We start from the raw sequence: 18,678 nt of genomic DNA on the forward strand, positions 1-18,678 counted from the left end.
TGCGTCTGACGGGGGTTAAACGAGTTTGTGCGCCACGGGCAACTAATTGCCCGTGACGCAAAAACGACGGGGGCGGGTACGATCGATCGTGCTATCGCATAATCGGTCGACTCGTGTAAAGCAGGCTTAAGGCTAATACCTCTATATCAGAGAAGATGAAACCTGCAAAGCTTCAAATTTCACCAAAGCACTTTGCAGCAAGGTTATTCCATGCAAATAGAATGTTCCAGGTATATATTATTTAAATAAATGTTTTATTTATATATATATATATATATATATATAATGTAGTGTGAGTGTATAAATATACTCCACTACCACTGCTCTCGCCGGTGTCCGGCACCGTTCCGCTTCTCTTCTTAGTGACATCACCACTCTTCAGACTCTTCAGATCACTCTATGATCTATGCATGAGCTGAGTGTCTCTTTTACAATGTAAACCTATGGTGACACATATATACTGCTCAAAAAAATAAAGGGAACACTTAAACAACAAAATGGTATTTTAGTGTTCCCTTTATTTTCCCTTTATATGTGCTTCTTTAACTACTTTTCTAATGTACTTTAAAAATTCCCTACCGTTCCCTCTCTACTCTAACTTCCCTTCTGTGCTTAATCTTGTTTTTCATTTTTTATTTGTATGAATAACCCAGCATGCACGTCTACAGAGAGGTGGTGCTATGGTCACTACCCCAGCTGCTGTCATCATACTGAAAAATGAAGTACCATATTTTCCGGTGTATAAATCGACTTTTTACCCCCTGAAAACTTTCTCAAAAGTCGGAAGTTGTCTTATACGCTGGGTATCGTCTTATAGGGCGTATAATTAGCCCTCCCTGACTATCAGAGGGGTAGCGCATCCCTCTGGCCCACCCTTGTGTCCTATTACCTCCTTCTTTGCCTCTCAGGCACATAGACCCCTCCGTTATCGTGTCCGATGCACGGGGCTGCTGTCTGCTATCATGGCTTTACTGTAGTTGAATGCAGCATTGCCGCAAAGCATTCAACTGCAGTAAAGCGCTGACAGCAGCGACGGCCCTGTGTATTGGACGCGATCATGGAGGGGTCTATGTGCCTGCGGCCCACAAGAAGCACCCCTTGATGATCACGTCCGATGCACGGAGCCGCCGCAGTAAAACATTCAACTGCAGTAAAGCCATGATGGCAGCATGCAGCCGAGATCACCGAAAGGTTTATGTGTCTGCGGTCTGCAAGAAGTAGCTGAGGGCACTACGGGAATGAAGGAGAGGTGAGAATAATTTTTATTGCGTGTAAACAACGGCATAATAAGGGACAAGAAGGGGAGCAGTAGGAGGGCAATAATAAACAATGGGCACATTACTGCAGGGGACATTACTAAACAATGGATACATTACTGAAGAGGACATTACTAAACAATGGGCATATTACTAAACTATGGGCACATTACTAGAGGGCCCAAGGAAGAGGTACAAGGGTGGGGACATTACTACAAAGGGGGACAAGGATGGGCACATTACATTTTATTGGGATCTATTTTTATTTTTGAAATTTTCCAGTAGCTGCTGCATTTCTCACCCTAGACTTATACTCGAGTCAATAAGGATTCCCAGGTTTATTTTGGTAAAATAGGCGTCTCGGCTTATACTCGGGTGGGCTTATACTCAAGTATATACGGTATATCTCAAACTCTTTTAACTGGTATAGTTGGGGGTCTTCTTATACGCTCAGTTGTCTTATACGCTGGAAAATACGGTAATCAGGGACATCAGTTTCAGGGATTGGGCTAGTATCTTAGCTTTACTGAGCATACTCTGGTTGACATTCCTACGCATGCTCAGTATGCCCTGATTGTGCTATTTGGTTCAGGGATTGGGCTAGTCTCTCTGCTCTACTGAGCATACACCGGTTGTCATTTCAACTCATGCTCAGTATGCTCTAACTGTACCATTTGGTTCAGGGTTTGGGCTAGTCTCTTCGCTCTACAGAGTATACAGCGATTGTCATGCCGATGCATGCTCAGTATGTCCTGACTGTGTTATTTGGTTCAGAGATTTGGCTAGTCTTTCTGCTCTACTGAGCATACACTGGTAGTCATTGCGATGCATGCTCAGTATGCCCTGACTGTGCTATTCGGTTCAGGGATTGGGCTAGTCTCTCAGGTCTACTGAGCATACACCAGCTGTCATTCCGATGCATGCTCAGTATGCCCTGACTGTGCTAATCGGTTCAGTGATTGGGCTAGTCTTTCCGCTCTACTGAGCATACACCAGTTGTCATTCCGATGCATGCTCAGTATGCCCTGACTGTGCTAATTGGTTAAGGAATTGGGCTAGTCTCTCCGCTCTACTGAGCATACAACGGTTGTCATCCCAACGCATGCTCAGTATGCCCTGACTGTGCTATATTCCTTACAACACATGACATTAGACCCAGCGCAAAGAGAAGGGACAAGCCAGCAAGACAGCACATTGTCAGAGCACATTGAAAAGGACAGAGCATGCCAAGCTGACCGAGCAGAGACTAGATCAGTGCCTGAAATGGCCGTCCATGTCAGGGGTTGGTCTCTGCAGTCTCTGTCGCTTTCTCTCCTAATCAATGTGCAGTGTGTACTCCTGACAGCTCTTCACTTCTCTTTAGACCCAGTGAGAGAGCACAATGTTAAAAGGTTAAAAGACAGCTAACAGGGAGCGCATGTTGAGCAAGTGTCAGAACTGAAAACCAGTGCATGGTCAGTAGAGCAGCCTTGCACCCGATGTTACTGATGCCCTCCTGTTTCAGGGTTATGACAGTAGCTGGGGCCAAAGTGATGCCCCCTGATGTCTTGTTTCAGAATCCCCACTGCATGCTGGGATACTAAAACAAAATGTCACTGCAAGATAATCATGAATGAACATTCTTAAAAATGCTTGTTTCATGATTATCTAGCTGTTTAAACAGGCTACCAATCACTTGATGAAGAAACAAAATGCAGTGCAAAAGATCATTGTACTCGATGCTGCACAGACCTCTGAAAACAGGACGCATCTTTTACTAAATGGGCTATTAAACAAATACTGATCAGTAAAGGTTTACCGATTGACAGTCATATTGTGTAACAGAACCCATACTTATCTCCATTTCTGAAAAAAATAGCCATGCACATTTACAGATTATTAGCACTTTATTTAGGCTACATTTTTAGAGCTTTAGGCTAAGTTGCCACGATGAGTGTTTGGTGTGTTTTCTCGCTGCGTTTTCACAGCATATTACAGTTACAGCAAAGTGGATGGGATTTATAGAAGTCACATGGCCACTGTTTTATTTTTACAAAGCATAAAATGACCTGTGGTCAATTTCCCTTTCGATAAATTTGTGCTTTATTTACAGATTTTCCCATTAGAGTTGAATGCGATTAAGAAAATCTGCAAGTAAAAAAGAGTAAAAACTGCATATGCTGTGGAAATGCACTAAAAACACATGTAATCCACACATGACTTAATCAATGAAAGCTAAGGAACAGAAAATGTCCAAAACAATACAACCTTATTTAAAACATGTCATACCAAAAGGAGACAAAAAACACAAGAGAAACACATGAAAAAATCACTCAAAAACGCATGAAACCAAATGAAGAACTAACTGAAGAAATATTGCAGAAAATCTGCAACATCAAAAACGCACCAAATACTCATGGTGGGAACGTAGCCTTAGATCAGTCCGTATCATACAATCATTTTAAGGTGTGTTACAATCTAACTCTGACCCAGCAGCAATTTTCTCTCCACTGGGCAAGGTTTCAGCTATGTCAGGAAATCCCTTACCTGCTCCTGCCTGTGTTATAATCAACAGGGCAGCCCGGAATTCAATAAATCTTGTGCTCAGGTAGACATAATACAAAACACCTCCGATTAATTACCGTGGCACCTAGGCTAAAGGGACAGCCTCATCTGTCATAACTGTGATTCATCACTTGGCATTACAAAGCATCATTTAGTAGGTGCCTATGATAATTTGCATGATGAATCACTGACTTGATATAGTTGAAATACATTATATCAATATTTTGCACGTAGTTCCATTAAGATGGCCATTTTTCTAAATTAAAGGGATTTCCACTACTTGTATAACCCATTCTCAACCACTACAGTTCCCCCATATAAAATAATAGCAGGTATACACACACACTCACACACAATGCAAATGCCGTTCCAGCTACGTCTCCTGGGGCACACGTGATACTGTTTAATGCGAACCCAGCAGCAAATCAGCAGCCACTTCCTTCTCACTTCCCTCAGTGTCAGTTTTGTCTGTGAGAGGAAAGCAGCCTCTGGAAGGAAGAGAGGAAAGTGGCCACTGGAAGGAAGAGAGAGGAAAGCTGCCACTGGAAGAAAGGGAGAGGAAAGCTGCCACTGGAAGAAAGGGAGAGGAAAGCTGCCACTGGAAGGAAGAGAGGAAAGTGGCCACTGGAAGAAAGGGAGAGGAAAGCTGCCACTGGAAGAAAGGGAGAGGAAAGCTGCCACTGAAAGGAAGAGAGAGGAAAGTGGCCACTGGAAGAAAGGGAGAGGAAAGCTGCCACTGGAAGGAAGAGAGAGGAAAGTGGCCACTGTAAGGAAGAGAGAGGAAAGTGGCCACTGGAAGGAAGGGAGAGGAAAGTGGCCACTGGAAGGAAGGGAGAGGAAAGCTGCCACTGGAAGGAAGAAAGAGGAAAGTGGCCACTGGAAGGAAGAGAAAGGAAAGTGGCCACTGGAAGAAAGGGAGAGGAAAGCTGCCACTGGAAGAAAGGGAGAGGAAAGTGGCCACTGGAAGAAAGGGAGAGGAAAGCTGCCACTGGAAGGAAGAGAGAGGAAAGTGGCCACTGGAAGGAAGAGAGGAAAGTGGCCACTGGAAGGAAGGGAGAGGAAAGCTGCCACTGGAAGGAAGAAAGGAAAGTGGCCACTGGAAGAAAGGGAGAGGAAAGCTGCCACTGGAAGGAAGAGAGAGGAAAGTGGCCACTGGAAGGAAAGGAGAGGAAAGCTGCCACTGGAAGGAAGAGAGGAAAGTGGCCAGTGGAAGGAAGAGAGAGGAAAGCTGCCACTGGAAGGAAGGGAAAGCTGCCGCTGGAAGAAAGGGGGAGGAAAGCGGCTGCTGGAAGGAAGAGAGAGGAAAGTGGCCACTGGAAGGAAGGGAGAGAAAAGTTGCCACTGGAAGGAAGAGAGAGAAAAGTGGCCACTGGAAGGAAGGGAGAGGAAAGCTGCCACTGGAGGGAAGAGAGAGGAAAGCTGCCACTGGAAGGAAGAGAGGAAAGTGGCCACTGGAAGGAAGACAGAGGAAAGTGGCCACTGGAAGGAAGAGAGAGGAAAGCTGCCACTGGAAGGAAGAGAGGAAAGTGGCCACTGGAAGGAAGAGAGAGGAAAGCTGCCACTGGAAGGAAGAGAGGAAAGTGCCCACTGGAAGGAAGAGAGAGGAAAGCTGCCACTGGAAGGAAGAGAGGAAAGTGGCCACTGGAAGGAAGACAGAGGAAAGTGGGCTGCTGGAAGGAAGAGAGAGGAAAGCTGCCACTGGAAGGAAGAGAGGAAAGTGGCCACTGGAAGGAAGAGAGAGGAAAGCTGCCACTGGAAGGAAGAGAGGAAAGTGCCCACTGGAAGGAAGAGAGAGGAAAGCTGCCACTGGAAGGAAGAGAGGAAAGTGGCCACTGGAAGGAAGACAGAGGAAAGTGGCCACTGGAAGGAAGAGAGAGGAAAGTGGCCACTGGAAGGAAGAGAGAGGAAAGCTGCCACTGGAAGGAAGGGAAAGTGGGCTGCTGGAAGAAAGGGGGAGGAAAGCAGCCACTGGAAGGAAGGGAGAGAAAAGTGGCCACTGGAAGGAAGAGAGGAATGCAGCCACTGGAAGGAAGAGAGGAATGCAGCCACTGGAAGAAAGAAAGGAAAGCGGCTGCTGGAAATAAGGGAAGGGAAAGTGGCCGCTAGAAGGAAGGGAGAGGAAAGCAGCTACTGGATAGGAAAGTGAGGGCTGGAAGGAAAGAAGAGAAAGCGGCCCCTTGAAGGAAAGGAGAGGAAAGCGTCCACTGTATGGAAGGGAAAGCGTCCACTGTATGGAAGGGAGAGGAAAGCTTCCGCTGGAATGAAGGGAAAGGAAAATGGCCGCTGGAAGGAAGAGAAAGAATAAAGGCCCCTGGAAAGAAGGGAAAGGGGTCGCTGATTGGCTGCAGGGCTCGCGTAATAATGTCACATGACCTCCAGTAGAGCTTGTGCTGATACTGCTGGAAAGGCACCAACATTGGAGGCAAGAATAGCTGCTAATATTTTACATGGGTGACTGTAGTAAATGTGGTCATTTGCTTTTGAAAAGATGCTTTGATTACCAAAAAGGAGATGAAAGTTTGATCCTTTTTTCTCCACTCATGAGTCACTTTTTTTCTCCCCCTTCCCAAACAGATTCCTAAACTTATCATTCACTCAGAAAAACAGCTCAAATTCATCTTGGGTCATATTGGGGCATATTTCTGCTGTGTTTCATTATGAATAGTAATGGAAGTAAGAATAGAATATAAATAATCTACTTTCAATCACTTTTCCTGCTGGCTCTTTCGTCTTATGTCTAATGTGATCTTTTGCTTATGAAATGATTTCATATGTTCTTAGCTAGAATTAGCTGAGCATGTTTTAGGCACTATCAGTGCTCATAAACAAGAAGGCTAATAGCAGAAAACAAGTGATATGCTGGAAACTAGGAGTGTTAGGTACTGTCACAGCATATATCGGACAAATATGTTTCCTCAAAAATATAAAGTACATAAAAGTATTCTGTAAAGTTCACGTAAATCCCTAAAAAGAATGTGTCATCAACAATTAATATTTTATTTAAATCAGGTATTTGTTGTAACCCCTTAAGGATCGGGAGATTTCTTGTTTCTGCGCTTTTGTTTTGTCCTCCCCTTATTACAAGAGCCATAACTTTTTATTTTTCAGTCGATATAGCTGTGTCAGGGCTTGATTTTTGCAGCACGAGTTGTACTTTTGAAAGGCAAGAGTCATTTTATCATGTGATATAAAGGTAAGTGGGGAAAAAATTCCAAGGGTGACGAAATAGAATTCTGCAATAGTGTTACTGGATTATTATTTACAATCTATTATAAAACTGACCTAACAATATGATTCTACAGGTTAGTAGGATTACATAGATATCAAACATGTATAGCTTTTATTTTTTTAAGTGGTAAAAAAAAATTCAGAAATATAAAAAACAAAATAAATATCTTGCTTATTTTGCGACTTTCCAAGAGCCGTATCGTTTTCAATTTTTGGGGTATGGACTTGTATGGGGGATTGTTTTTTGTGCCCCAAGATTGATGTTTTGATCACCCGTTATGTTTTTTTCTGTTATTGCGCAGACTTTAATCTTGTTGTTCTGATTCGTTTTCTTGTTACACCGTTTAGCGAGCGAACTAATTTAGCGATATCATATATGTGTGTTTTAATTTTTAATGTGGGGTAAAAGTGGGGTGATTTTCACTATATATATATATATATATATATAAATGTTGTCAAATTAAAAGAAAAATGAAAAATAAAAAATCAACTTTTACTGCTTTTAATGGTTCCATTAGGGGGCTTGGACCTGCAATAGTCTGCTGATTTGATTTACAGAAGAAATCACAGTCTCCTATGAACGCTGGCTACGGTCTGGTTCTCACAGGAGTACTGTGAGAACAGACACAGAGTTATCATCAGACCCCTGGCTGTCATGACAACACATGAGCATCCTGCAATCACAATACTGAACGTTGTTGAGGGGTCAGAAGAGCGTTCTTCCCTGACGGTTGGCATTAAATGCCGTTGTCAGAGACTGACAGTAGCATTTACCAGGTTAACAGCTGAGGTGTATGAAGGCCGAATAATTCAGCTTTCATCTGCAGGGAACGATGCAGGCTCGGTGTGCAAGCCTTCATCAAAGGCAGTGAGGTGACTTATGACGTGCATAACCCGTCATAAGTCGTTAAACGGATAAAGGTTTTTCTTTTACATATCACAATGTTTATTACTCTCACACTGGACACTGCAGCTTTTTGAGACATGAACATAATCATAATAACCAGACTTTGACCCTACCTTTTTTAGTAAAGCATCTAATGAGTGTCTGCAAAACTCATTGTCGAAGGCAAGGGCAGCAGGAGAACTGTGGAATCATCCAGTCTGATTGGTGGACCCTGTGTTATCAGCTTTTTATTGAGATGTAATCTTTCATTGTAATCCTGCCTCTGATGATAAAGAACCTGCTGAAAACGCTTCCTAAAAGAATAGGATGTATAAGTTTAAAGGGAACCTGTCACCAGTTTTGTCCCCTATAAGCTGCGGCCACCACCAATGAGCTCTTATATCGGCATTCCAGAATACTGTATAGAAGAGCCCAAGCCGCTCTGTAGAACATAAAAACAGCTTTATAATACTCACTTAGGCCCGATGGGTGTCGTTGGTCTTGGTCCGGTGCCTCCTCCATTTTGTCCGATCGCCGTCCTCCTTCTTCTGAGGCCCGTGTGGATGACATTGCGATCCTGCATAGGTGCATTTTCATCTGCCAGCTGAGGGCAGAGCAAAGTACTGTAATGCACAAGGGGCGAGGAATGTTCAAAGACCACCGGTACAATACTTATGATATGCTCTGCTGAAGGCAGATCAAAGTGCACCTGCACAGGACCACAATGCCTGCTTGTGTGGATCACGTCATCCACACGGCCCTCAGAAGAAGGACAGTGATCGGACAAAATGGAAGAGTGCCAGACTGAGACCAGCGACACCCATCGGACTGGACAACCCCCATCTGAATACAGTTTTTCTAACTGTACTATTATAGGAAAAACATGGTGAACATAAGCCATCTAAGTATACTGAGGTACTAATAATATAAAATAATATTATATAAAAAGTAAAATAAAGAAATAATATAAATAAAAAATGTTATAGTATTCAAATTGATAGCATACGTGTAACAGATGAGATTCCTTTCTTTACTCGTTTCAGTGAAATTGTGAGCTAAGGAGCAGAGTGGAAGGAGTAGCCAGGACTCGGGAGACCTCCGAATAGTGCAGTGTCCTGTACATGAAGCTGACGTGTGGGAAGCAGGAACCAACACAAAAGTGGTCAAACATCAGGAAGAGCCTGCCCACGCTACAAATAACCTCAAAATAACACTTTAAGGGGGCTTCCATCTGCCCACCCCTAACTAATACACACCCAAAATAAAACTCCATCTCAAAAACATAGTTTTTTTTCTTTTTTAAAGGCAGACACTATAACATGCAAAGGCGACAAGGAAATGCAGAATAAAATTAACTATTTGCAGCGTGTTTCAGAATACTCGACTAACATCTGGCCATGGTATTTTTGGCTGCAAAACACGTCAGCAAGAACGCAGCTTTTTTTGTCTCCGAACTATAGTTAATGTTAAGGCACCTTTACCTGGGATTTGCAAAGTCATATAAAGACCCATAATTGCAAGCTCAAAGTTCCCCACAAAATGTATGGGTTGGTTTATGGGAAAATAAAGGTGTATTATATTCACATGATGATGGGTTGAAGATTGTCGGAACTTTTATGTAGATCATGGCTTCTTTTATTTAGATCCACAAAAATGGAGCAATAAGCAATTGGATTGCCACTGTTTAAACGTTGCGGCACTGTAAAAATACACCTGCCCGGCCCGATAACAATGTTTATGGGCCGATCATTGTACCATATTGTAGCGCGCATAGTTCCAATGAAGTGATGGATCTCTCGGATTGCATCAATTCATTAACCTCATACACATTCCATGTTGTAAGCTCGTTTTCATGAAGGACACCGGCTTAGCATTGTCTTCATACAAGTACATAACCTCGGCACACCATTCCTACATCAGTTCCAGGCGTTCTGATTCATGTGTTATCATCACTATAGCTTCTGAGAAATAACAACCTGCGGAATATGTGGGAGGTTCCCTGAAAAGCATGCTGGCATGCCATGAAAAAGCCTACTCCATGCATAAAATGTGTGTGCACACTGCCCAGGAATGTGCATGGAGAGGACGGTGTGGCCGCACATCCCCACATGTATATTTTACTTATATGTCCAGTTGTAGTAGTCAGCATGCAAAAGAATCATTGACAATTGGACATAAAAATGAATAGAACTAGGAAGGAATTCTTCATCCATTGCTTTTCAAAGCCGGAATTACCAAGACAACACTTATCAGCCAGGGTTGACCTCGGAGTAATCATAGTTCACAGTTTAGTGATGTCATGACGAGATTGGTTATCATTTAGGTGGGGTGACTGTGCTAGAAACTACAAAGACAATCTATTAATCATAAACAGATAACACGTCAGGCCAGGGCTACATGGTAACGGGCAGGTCAATGCTGGAATCATATGATACAACTATGAGTGGAAGGCGCAATTAGGATTCCCCTCTACCGGTGAGACTTGTAGGTATGGTCAACTGCACTAATTTGTACACAACCTGTCATGACAGCTGGGAACTAACTGTCACATGTCCACTAGCCTTAACTAGGGGTAGCACTATAAGGCTGGAATCACACTTGTGAGTGTAAAAGCGGTCCGATTCTCATGCCAGAAAGTAGGATGATTTTAGTTCACTTTTCATCAGTATGCTGTCAGTGTGCTGTCAGTGTGCAATCAATTTTTACCCTCAGCAGCTGCTATTCATGTACTGTTATGTACAGGAGCATTTACAGTGTTCTCTGCTACATGCATGAAATGCATTGAGAAAAACGGATGTCACTAGGATGGTGTGAGTGCCGTCCATGTGACATCCGTTTTTTTTCACGCACCCATAGACTTGCATTGAAGAGACTCGTGCGAGAAACTCACCAAAACGCCGCATGCTGCAATTTTTTTTTTTTGGACTGAGAAAAAAATAGCAGATGGGAGCTGCCTCATTGATTAACATGGGTCCGGGTGCAATGCGAGATAATCGCAAGTGTGAAGCCGGCCTAAAACTAACCTTTGTTTTCATTTTTATCTCTTCAGTCAATACTGCACATGAAAATAAACAACTTTGTAATATATCTTATCAGACAAATCTATTACTCTTTCTGGATTTCACTGTCAATTCATTGGTGAAAGCTGTAAACTCTGAATTCAATACAGATTTTCCCATTAACGAGATAGAAGATGACAATTGGTGCTTATAAGATTTTATGGATGGAAAATGAAGAGGAAGAGCTAGAGGCAGACAGACATTCTGCTCCAATTTCTCCTGAAACGCCCGTTCCGGTTCTCCAGAGAACATAATGAGGACATAATGCCATCTCCTCTCAGTAATGGGAAAGACTGTGTTCACTGAATACAGATTTCAGCCATGTGAATTTTGGGAATGAATAATCAGTCCAGAAGGAGCAAGACGCAGATTTCTCTGATATAATACAAAGTATTTTATTTTCATTTGCATTTTTTTTTAAATAAATATTAAAACAACAAATACTCTTTAAATCAACGCAACAAAATGTATACATTAGATTGACTATCATAGAAATGTTGGTATCATGATAATATTTCCGAGTCCTGATGGGTGTATAGGCTTCTGAATACATAATGTGACAATACTCTATACATTGCTGTAGCTAGTAATGCAATACAATCCACCAGACAGAGAGGAATAATACAATTCCGCAAGACTCTGGACATTTGCTTCTCTAATCCAGGGCACACAAAGGGTGGGAAAACAGGAAAGGATCTGGGATTTTCCACTGAAGGATCCCCCAAGCAAGCGGGGATAGTACGGTTCTTCTGACATAGGAAATCCCATGGGACAATGTACATTGGATTAATGCACAGTTTCCCAGGCTGCCACCAGAGATGACGACACGCCTGCCTATCTACAATAGATCACTGCTATTACTAGACAGCCATGGTTAGAAATCTCCAGACAGAAAGGGAGCTTATTCTCTCCCTGCAGGGTAATGTTCTGCAAATGCAAGAAGAGAAAGAAGGAAGGAGGGAGAACATCTGGCCTGATGGCAGGCAGAGCCCCTTGTTAACCCCCTTCCTGTGACTATTACACGTCATGGAACATTCCCGGAACGGGCCAATGTTCCACCCACTCCTGAGAACACACAGGCATCCGAAGACACAGGCGAACCCAGGCGCAGACAGCACAGATCGGGGACTCAATGGATGAAAACATGCATTATTCCACGTATGTGGACACAACCCTGCAGTATTCTGCTACCACAGCTGTGCAACGTGAGAAAGCCAATGGCCAAATATCAGATTGGTGAAAATGGCCACAAGTACTGCTGCTATAAGGAAATTCTCAATGTATTACTAGTCATCGTTCTCTAATTGCAAGCTATTGTTCCCTGTTATCAGGTTAACAGTGATGATCAACGAAGTCTAGAAAAATGGCTGCCCCAAGCTTATCCTTTTCTCTAACGTCCCCACTTCTCAGGCCCTCCAGAGACATTCATATACACATTTGGAAAGTATATTTTTACAGGCTGCATTTTTAGGAGCTTTCTAATTTAGAGCCAGTACTCCTTTAATAGTCCACAGTAAATGTGGACACAGGGTTAAAGTTTCTAGGAACATAGTCAGACAGACAGACAGACAGACAGAAAAGCATGAATATTTCAACAGCTCGCAGCACATAGACAACAAAAACAAATAGTAATAGTGGATTGTCTGATGTCACATAAGCACTGCACGATCATATGGATAGAACAAACACATGAAGAGAGGTACATAACGGCAAAGCATCATTTACTGTATACAAGAGCTCCGCAATAAGGAAAACAACTGCAGGTACATGGCCTGTGAATGTGACCGCAGGACAACTGCACAAGCCTCTGTGCAAAGACCATGGAGCTGCCATGCAAGTAATAACACAGATGTACACATATCTAGTGGGGTGGCATGCCCAGCTCTGTATTCTCTACATATTATATGTGTATGTGTATATATATATATATATATGTGTGTGCATATATATATATATATATATATATGTACATACACACATATCTAGCCTGTGCGGCATGCTTAGCTCTGCCATGGTGTGACCCTAGATGTGTGTGTGTGTACATACATACACACACATAGTGTGCAGAGACTGCACAAGGTCACCCCCATGGCATTCCGTGCACACTAAATATGTTAATATATGATACAGCCAATCATGCCACACAGGCTAGGTATTTGTGTATGTGGCTATATATATATATATATATATATATATATATATCCTCACTATATGTATACAATGTATATACCACACACATACCGTATACAGTGTGCAGGGAATGCACAGGGTCACCCCCATGGCAGGGCTGGGTATGCCACACAGGGTAGGTATGTGTCTATGTGGCTATACATATATATATATATATATACACACACTGTATGTATATACCACACATGTACACATATATAGTGTGCAGGGAATGCACAGGGTCACCCCCATGGCAGAGCTGGCCATGTCACACAGGCTAGGTATGTGTGTATGCGGGTACATATATACTGTATATGTATATATATATATATATATATATATATATATATATACACACACATACACACAAACTGTATGTATATACCACACATGTACATATATATGGTGTGCAGGGAATATATATATATATATATATATATATATATATATATATATATATGTATATACATACATGCTGTATATATACACACACACACGCGCGCTGTATGTATATACCACACATGTACACATATATAGTGTGCGGGGACTGCACAGGGTCACCCCATGGCAGAGCTGGCCATGTCACACAGGCTAGGTATGTATATACCACACATGTACACATATATAGTGTGCGGGGACTGCACAGGGTCACCCCATGGCAGAGCTGGCCATGTCACATAGGCTAGGTATGTATATACCACACATGTACACATATATAGTGTGCGGGGACTGCACAGGGTCACCCCATGGCAGAGCTGGCCATGTCACACAGGCTAGGTATGTATATAGCACACATGTACACATATATAGTGTGCGGGGACTGCACAGGGTCACCCCATGGCAGAGCTGGCCATGTCACATAGGCTAGGTATGTATATACCACACATGTACACATATATAGTGTGCGGGGACTGCACAGGGTCACCCCATGGCAGAGCTGGCCATGTCACACAGGCTAGGTATGTATATACCACACATGTACACATATATAGTGTGCGGGGACTGCACAGGGTCACCCCCATGGCAGAGCTGGCCATGTCACACAGGCTAGGTATGTATATAGCACACATGTACACATATATAGTGTGCGGGGACTGCACAGGGTCACCCCATGGCAGAGCTGGCCATGTCACATAGGCTAGGTATGTATATAGCACACATGTACACATATATAGTGTGCGGGGACTGCACAGGGTCACCCCATGGCAGAGCTGGCCATGTCACATAGGCTAGGTATGTATATACCACACATGTACACATATATAGTGTGCGGGGACTGCACAGGGTCACCCCATGGCAGAGCTGGCCATGTCACACAGGCTAGGTATGTATATAGCACACATGTACACATATATAGTGTGCGGGGACTGCACAGGGTCACCCCATGGCAGAGCTGGCCATGTCACATAGGCTAGGTATGTATATAGCACACATGTACACATATATAGTGTGCGGGGACTGCACAGGGTCACCCCATGGCAGAGCTGGCCATGTCACATAGGCTAGGTATGTATATACCACACATGTACACATATATAGTGTGCGGGGACTGCACAGGGTCACCCCATGGCAGAGCTGGCCATGTCACACAGGCTAGGTATGTATATAGCACACATGTACACATATATAGTGTGCGGGGACTGCACAGGGTCACCCCATGGCAGAGCTGGCCATGTCACACAGGCTAGGTATGTATATAGCACACATGTACACATATATAGTGTGCGGGGACTGCACAGGGTCACCCCCATGGCAGAGCTGGCCATGTCACACAGGCTAGGTATGTATATACCACACATGTACACATATATAGTGTGCGGGGACTGCACAGGGTCACCCCATGGCAGAGCTGGCCATGTCACACAGGCTAGGTATGTATATAGCACACATGTACACATATATAGTGTGCGGGGACTGCACAGGGTCACCCCATGGCAGAGCTGGCCATGTCACATAGGCTAGGTATGTATATAGCACACATGTACACATATATAGTGTGCGGGGACTGCACAGGGTCACCCCATGGCAGAGCTGGCCATGTCACACAGGCTAGGTATGTATATAGCACACATGTACACATATATAGTGTGCGGGGACTGCACAGGGTCACCCCATGGCAGAGCTGGCCATGTCACATAGGCTAGGTATGTATATAGCACACATGTACACATATATAGTGTGCGGGGACTGCACAGGGTCACCCCCATGGCAGAGCTGGCCATGTCACACAGGCTAGGTATGTATATACCACACATGTACACATATATAGTGTGCGGGGACTGCACAGGGTCACCCCATGGCAGAGCTGGCCATGTCACACAGGCTAGGTATGTATATACCACACATGTACACATATATAGTGTGCGGGGACTGCACAGGGTCACCCCATGGCAGAGCTGGCCATGTCACACAGGCTAGGTATGTATATAGCACACATGTACACATATATAGTGTGCGGGGACTGCACAGGGTCACCCCATGGCAGATCTGGCCATGTCACACAGGCTAGGTATGTGTGTATGCGGGTACATATATACTGTATATATATATACATACACACACACGCTGTATGTATATACCACACATGTACACATATATAGTGTGCGGGGACTGCACACGGTCACCCCATGGCAGAGCTGGCCATGTCACACAGGCTAGGTATGTATATAGCACACATGTACACATATATAGTGTGCGGGGACTGCACAGGTTCACCCCCATGGCAGAGCTGGCCATGTCACACAGGCTAGGTATGTATATACCACACATGTACACATATATAGTGTGCGGGGACTGCACAGGGTCACCCCCATGGCAGAGCTGGCCATGTCACACAGGCTAGGTATGTATATAGCACACATGTACACATATATAGTGTGCGGGGACTGCACAGGGTCACCCCATGGCAGAGCTGGCCATGTCACACAGGCTAGGTATGTATATAGCACACATGTACACATATATAGTGTGCGGGGACTGCACAGGGTCACCCCATGGCAGAGCTGGCCATGTCACACAGGCTACGTATGTATATACCACACATGTACACATATATAGTGTGCGGGGACTGCACAGGGTCACCCCCATGGCAGAGCTGGCCATGTCACACAGGCTACGTATGTATATACCACACATGTACACATATATAGTGTGCGGGGACTGCACAGGGTCACCCCCATGGCAGAGCTGGCCATGTCACACAGGCTAGGTATGTATATAGCACACATGTACACATATATAGTGTGCGGGGACTGCACAGGGTCACCCCCATGGCAGAGCTGGCCATGTCACACAGGCTAGGTATGTATATAGCACACATGTACACATATATAGTGTGCGGGGACTGCACAGGGTCACCCCATGACAGATCTGGCCATGCCACACATGATGCCCAGGACTATATGTGGGGATGCCTGGGGTGTGAAAAGTGCCATTTTCCTCTGTGAGGCCAGGGATGAGTAGGAAACCTTAAATAGAGCGAGCCAGGCGGTGCAGGTCTTTGCCCCCTCTCCTGACTGCTGTCATTAGGAGCCATACAAATTCCTGTGGATATTACGCAAACCTCTCCTAATCTGCATACATTCCCAGCCTGGGTATTCCCCACATTTCCCAACTACATGAGCCACCCCCTATAGGCACAGGGCTCTCATATAGGGGGTGGGCACATGACTGTTCTTTCTAGTGGGATTCCTAGTTTCTGGAATTAGTGGCATCCATGTCCCTGGCACTGCACTGACTGCAGTAGGGGGGGGTGAGGACTGTATCCTATGCCACAGTGCTATGGGGGCATAATCCCTGATAAAGCAGGCTGGCATGAGACAAGATGAGGATTGATCCCAGTCCCATACACCAGGCAGATCACCATCACTCTGTGCCCCTGGTGCCAGCATTAGGACTAATGAGCAGAATAATAAGAGGCTGCCTACCTGCTCCCCGATGCCCACTGCACACACTGCCAGGGGCTTTCCTCCAATCCCAAGTCTCTATGAGGGATCACCCAGCACGGAGAAGGGGCTGCAGAAATATTAGGAGTATTCTGGAGATACCATGGCACAATAGTGATCATTGCCAAGGCAACAAGCACAGGGACATAGTATCCAGCTCCATGCCACACACGTCACATCAGCTGGAGTGATGACATGTCCCTGGCACAGCCACCATGCCACCCTGGCATCACAGGGGTCAGGACCTGCTGCATGCCGGCTAGGAGGTGAACACACACTTCTAACATGCAAATGGAGGAGGCTGCAGTGACTCACCGGATCCGAGGCGATCACAAGAAGAATGCCAGTGTTCATGGGCACCAACTAATAATCCCGGGCACATCCTCCAGAAGGGACTGGAACACGCCGCTCGCCCCACTGACAGCCGGGAGAGGCTCCTGTGGACGCGCTGTCAGTGCGAGCTATGTGTGGGCATGATGTGTGCTGGGCAGGCAGAGGGTAAGGGAGAGTTCACAGGAGGAGGAGGGGCGGGGGAGGGCTGCTGGAATCTGGGGGATCCCTGCTAATGTGTGCACATCCAGGAGGCTGGCACCACACACAGGGCACCTGCTCCAGATAGGCAGGTGTGATGGCAGCAGAGGGTGCCCTCAGGTTGCCGATGCGGTCCTCTGCATTGGTGATCTTCAGATGATTGCTGCCGCAGGTGGCGAGCGCTGCAACATTATGGACCAGGCTAGGAACGAGCTATTGAATCCGGAGAAGTGGAGCCTGTGCCCGGCGTGTGTGGGCAGAGAGGCAGCCTCCTGTGCTGTGCAGACACTCGGGGCTATTCCTGGCACCGCTGCCCAGAACACAACTTACAGGGAGGAAGAGCGCAGAGAGCGCAGCCAGTGACGTCATCGGATCCCCCAGCGCGTCCCGGGGAGAGGAGGAACCAGGCACAGCAGAGCCGCACTGACAGCTCCCGCTCTGCTGCCTCCAGCCCGCTGCTCTGCTGCCTCCAGCCCGCTGCTCCCGCTCTGCTGCCTCCAGCCCGCTGCTCTGCTGCCTCCAGCCCGCTGCTCCCGCTCTGCTGCCTCCAGCCTGCTGCTCCCGCTCTGCTGCCTCCAGCCCGCTGCTCTGCTGCCTCCTGTCCGCTGCTCCCGCTCTGCTGCCTCCTGCCCGCTGCTCTGGTGCCTCCAGCCCGCTGCTCTGCTGCCTCCTGTCCGCTGCTCCCGCTCTGCTGCCTCCAGCCCGCTGCTCTGCTGCCTCCAGCCCGCTGCTCCCGCTCTGCTGCCTCCAGCCCGCTGCTCTGCTGCCTCCAGCCCGCTGCTCTGCTGCCTCCTGCCCGCTGCTCCCGCTCTGCTGCCTCCTGCCCGCTGCTCCCGCTCTGCTGCCTCCAGCCCGCTGCTCTGCTGCCTCCTGCCCGCTGCTCTGCTGCCTCCAGCCCGCTGCTCTGCTGCCTCCTGCCCGCTGCTCTGCTGCCTCCTGCCTGCTGCTCCCGCTCTGCTGCCTCCAGCCCGCTGCTCTGCTGCCTCCAGCCCGCTGCTCTGCTGCCTCCTGCCCGCTGCTCTGCTGCCTCCTGCCCGCTGCTCCCGCTCTGCTGCCTCCAG

At 46.0% G+C, this 18,678-nt stretch overlaps 1 protein-coding gene across 2 annotated transcripts in view; it reads right to left on the reverse strand.

Annotated features, from left to right (window-relative positions):
- HIVEP2 (HIVEP zinc finger 2) overlaps window positions 1-18,015 on the reverse strand; it is a 304,455-nt gene extending 286,440 nt beyond the window's left edge. Inside the window, exon 1 of one of the 2 annotated variants that reach the window (XM_075339798.1) lies at window positions 17,402-18,015. The gene's annotated coding sequence lies outside the window, so the exon portion shown is untranslated. Of the gene's footprint in view, window positions 1-17,068; window positions 17,159-17,401 lie in introns of those variants that run through there. The other variant, XM_075339799.1, reaches the window with a different exon arrangement.
- Window positions 18,016-18,678: the final 663 nt, after the last annotated feature.

The sequence above is a fragment of the Anomaloglossus baeobatrachus genome, chromosome 3 (assembly GCF_048569485.1).
Source record: "Anomaloglossus baeobatrachus isolate aAnoBae1 chromosome 3, aAnoBae1.hap1, whole genome shotgun sequence".
NCBI lineage: Eukaryota > Metazoa > Chordata > Amphibia > Anura > Aromobatidae > Anomaloglossus > Anomaloglossus baeobatrachus.